The sequence below is a fragment of the Triticum aestivum genome, chromosome 1A (assembly GCF_018294505.1).
Source record: "Triticum aestivum cultivar Chinese Spring chromosome 1A, IWGSC CS RefSeq v2.1, whole genome shotgun sequence".
NCBI classification, from domain to species: domain Eukaryota; kingdom Viridiplantae; phylum Streptophyta; class Magnoliopsida; order Poales; family Poaceae; genus Triticum; species Triticum aestivum.
In genome coordinates, this window is record NC_057794.1 from 1,217,498 (window position 1) to 1,222,207 (window position 4,710).

A 4,710-nucleotide genomic window follows, 5' to 3' on the forward strand; every position below is an offset into this window, starting at 1 on the left:
GATAATACAATTCATCGAGGCAAGGATGGTATTTCTCATCATGAATCCAATTGATATCCTGGATGAGCTCAGAATGATGATGATGATCACGACACATTTGTCGAGAGATTTCACGAAGATGTAATCGATCGACGATGACATCAAGTCAAACAATGATGAAGTGAAAGGTTATTGGAACCAAGGGTACGACACCACTCGAAACCAAGCTTGTTGTTCAAGGCGAAATGATATGACGATGAGGATCGACGTAAGGTTAGTTCATCGTCGAAAATTGGTGCTCCGAGAATAAGGACCAGGTAGCACAGTTAGAATCGTCACGACAATGATATAGCCAAACAGGCTAGGAATGGCGTGATCGGGTACAAACTCGTACTTATAGAAGCTTACTGAAGAGTTGTTGAACCGTAGAGCGGACTCGGTTCAGTTATCGGGGTCTTTGAGTGTTCAATAACTCAGAGCCTGTGAGAAATTGGAATCAGTGGGAAGGTAGTACTTGATGAACTCATAAAAAGTTATGCGGTTCCATGATAATCTCGAGATACCAGGGGGGTAATACTCGACAGAAGATCAAAGTAAAGGTTGGACTGGGGTATTGATCCATAGAAGACAATTGTTTAACTTGTCCGAGAAATGGAATCAAAGAAGAACAAACATGGTCGGAACCACGGATGCAAAAGGCCAGATCCCTGATATAAGAAAAACTTATACCAAGGGAATAATTCATTTAAGAGAAGCTTTAATGATAAGATCTACATCGTGTCCATGGGCATGAACACAAGTTCAAGGTCGACTCCCACTTCTCCAATGCATAACCTTTCATTCACTTCTCACGTTCGATGAAGTTGCAGTGTTGAAATTTTATCTGGTGAAGCACCAGAAGAGTATGACTCGTGAAAACTTTCGGGTTCACACGGTTTAGAGAAGGCATAGGTTCAACCCATCGGGGCATCTTAGAATCCTATACCAGAATCTTTTAGAAGTAATTAACTCAAGCTGGAAGGCAGAGCATGGTTGAGGAAGCAGACGATACAATTTACCAAAGGCATTATGTATCCGAGAAAAAGGCTCACAAGTTTATCGAATATGAAGGGCATTGTCAGATAAAATCCAACATAGGATCTGGTGGTCCACAAGGGATCTCACGTGAGCATCGGTACTCAACTAGAGGAAGCAAATTATAGAAACAACTGACTAACTCAATCGTCAAATGCAAAGAAATTATGATTTCCCAATCAAGGGATCAGAAGCAATGCTCTGATTAGGGGTGGATAAGTTGAATAGCCGTAGGGTACAATCAAAGACAATTGGGTTGGTCGAGAACCAATTCCAGTAAAAAGAATGGCAGCTCAGTCGGAAAAGTAATTTATAAGGATCAATGATGATTGCGTGTATTCGCAAACATATTGAGTCAACAGACTCAAAATGGTAATGACAAGGAATGTCAATATGACTACGAGACTTATGGAATTATCCATAATGCAAGCAAGCAAGAATTTCAAGAGCCAAAGGCCCCAAAGGATTTTCGGAAGATCGAATATTATTTCAAAGACTCTTGTGAAACACATGAACAACTAGGGATGAGCGGATACTCGTCAAGTGCGAGGATTTATTCGAAGGGGTATTCATGCAGCAAGGAACTGCAGGGCAGTAAGCGTAAGAATTCTCGGAATAACGAAGAGTATTTTAGGACATCCTGTAATAACAAGAGCAACTGGGGATGACAATATGAACGATAGGTGTAAGTAGTTATCCAGAGGGATTTATCGATGGAAGTGAATTGCAAAAGCGATGGCACATAGTCTCGAGAGCACATCATAGAGTATCTTCGGAATCTTCTGGTGTAGCAGGCGATCATCTGAAGTGAGGGGCTCTCCGGGAAAAAGTACTTGCGAGAACCTAAAGTTAGTTTTGTTTTTAGCAAAATCGTTTAACCCGAATAGAAGAGAGTTCAGAATCCCAGAGTAAAGGTCGAGGAGTAAAAGATCCTAATACCACCCAATGGCGACGTGGGCCCATGGGCCGCACAGCCATGTTAGTAAAAGTTTTGTAAAGTCTAGACTCGACTTCGGCCAAGGAGTTGGAAGGGGAATTCCTACAGGCAGTCGGCTCTGATACCAACTTGTGACGCCCCCGATTTAATCGTACACTAATCATGCACGCAAATGTGTACGATCAAGATCAGGGACTCACGGGAAGATATCACAACACAACTCTACAAATAAAATAAGTCATACAAGCATCATAATACAAGCCAGGGGCCTCGAGGGCTCGAATACAAGTGCTCGATCATAGACGAGTCAGCGGAAGCAACAATATCTGAGTACAGACATAAGTTAAACAAGTTGCCATAAGATGGCTAGCACAAACTGGGATACAGATCGAAAGAGGCGCAGGCCTCCTGCCTGGGATCCTCCTAAACTACTCCCGGTCATCATCAGCGGGCAGCACGTAGTAGTAGGCACCTCCAGTGTAGTAGGGGTCGTCATCGACGGTGACGTCTGGCTCCCGGACTCCAGCATCTGGTTGCGACAACCAGATAGAAAGGAAAGGGGAAAAAAGGGGGGAGAAAGCAACCGTGAGTACTCATCCAAAGTACTCGCAAGCAAGGAACTAAACTACATATGCATGGGTATATGTGTAAGGAGGCCATATCAGTGGACTGAACTGCAGAAAGCCAGAATAAGAGGGGGATAGCTAGTCCTATCGAAGACTACGCTTCTGGCAGCCTCCGCCTTGCAGCATGTAGAAGAGAGTAGATGGAAGTCCTCCATGTAGCATCTCCAAGTAGCATCTCGAGTAGCATAAACCTACCCGGCGATCCTCTCCTCGTATCCCTGAGGTAGAGCGACCACCGGTTGTATCTGGCACTTGGAAGGGTGTGTTTTATTAAGTATCCGGTTCTAGTTGTCATAAGGTCAAGGTACAACTCCAAGTCGTCCTGTTACCGAAGATCATGGCTATTCGAATAGATTAACTTCCCTGCAGGGGTGCACCACATAGCCCAACACGCTCGATCCCATTTGGCCGGACACACTTTCCTGGGTCATGCCCGGCCTCGGAAGATCAACACGTCGCAGCCCCACCTAGGCACAACAGAGAGGCCAGCACGCCGGTCTAAACCTAAGCGCACAGGGGTCTGGGCCCATCGCCCATAGCACACCTGCACGTTGCGAGGGCGGCCGAAAGCAGACCTAGCCTAGTGGCGTTCCAGTCCAATTCGGCGCGCGCCGCTCCGTCGCTGACGTCTGAAGTGCTTCGGCTGATACCACGACGTCGGGATACCCATAACTACTCCCACGTAGATGGTTAGTGCGTATAGGCTCGTAGCCAGACTCAGATCAAATACCAAGATCTCGTTAAGCGTGTTAAGTATCCGCGAACGCCGAACAGGGCCAGGCCCACCTGTCTCCTAGGTGGTCTCAACCTGCCCTGCCGCTCCGCCACAAAGATCCACACAGAGGGCCGTCGGGACAAGGTCCTTTCAGCCCCCAATCCGTGAATCACTCGCGGGTACTCTTCGAGCTGACCCGACTTTAGTCACCATCTGTGTAGTATGTAGTATGTATAGTATATACCCGTGATCACCTCCCAGGTGATCACGGCCCAATAGTATAGCAAGGAAGACTGACAAGAATGTAGGGCCAATGATGATAAACTAGCATCCTATACTAAGCATTTAGGATTGCAGGTAAGGTATCAACAGGTGTAGCATCAATGTCAGGCTATGCATCAGAATAGGTATAACAGAAAGCAGTAACATGCTACACTACTCTAATGCAAGCAGTATAGAGTAGAATAGGCGATATCTGGTGATCAAGGGGGGGGGCTTGCCTGGTTGCTCTGGCAAGAGAGAGGGGTCGTCAACTCCGTAGTCGAACTGGGCAGCAGCAGCGTCGGTCTCGTAGTCTACCGGAGAGAAGAGGGGGAAGAAACAATGAATACCAAGTAAACAGATGCATATCGATGCATGACATGTCAAGAAGCGATGCTAGGCGTGCCCTAACGTGGTATGAGGTGGTACTGGTTAAGGGGGAATCATCCGGGAAAGTATTCCCGGTGTTTCGTGTTTTCGGGCAGAGGAGCCGGAGGGGGAAAGTTGCGGGTTCGATAGGTTAGGGGGTGTGGTGGACGAACGGACTGCGTATCCGGAATCGTCTCGTCGTTCTGAGCAACTTTCATGTTGAAAACATTTTCATCCGAGTTACGGATTAAAAGATATGATTTTCTAAAGATTTTATTAATTTCTGAAATTTAATTATTTATTTAATTAATTCGAAAAAATGTATTAATGACGTCAGCATGATGTCATGCTGACGTCAGCAGTCAACAGGGGTTGACTGAGTCAACCCTGACAGGTGGGTCCCGCATGTCAGTCTCTGTTATCTAATTAACCTAATCAGATTTAATTAACAGTGGTTAATTAGCTTTAATTAGTGATTAGGTTAAATCTAATCTGATTTAATTAAGTTAATTAATTCTCTAATTAATTAATTAATTAATTAATATTTTAATTATTATTTTTAATATTTAGTTTTCCCCTTTTTTTTCATTTTCGTTTTAACAGTGGGGCCGACCCCACTGGTCAGGGACCCAGCCCAACCGGGGCGGGCGAACGGGGAGAGGCGCAGTTGAGCGCCCGAATGGGGCGCAGCGGGGGAGACCGAGGCCACGACGACGGCCGGAGGGGCCGCAGCCACAGTGAGGTTGGCC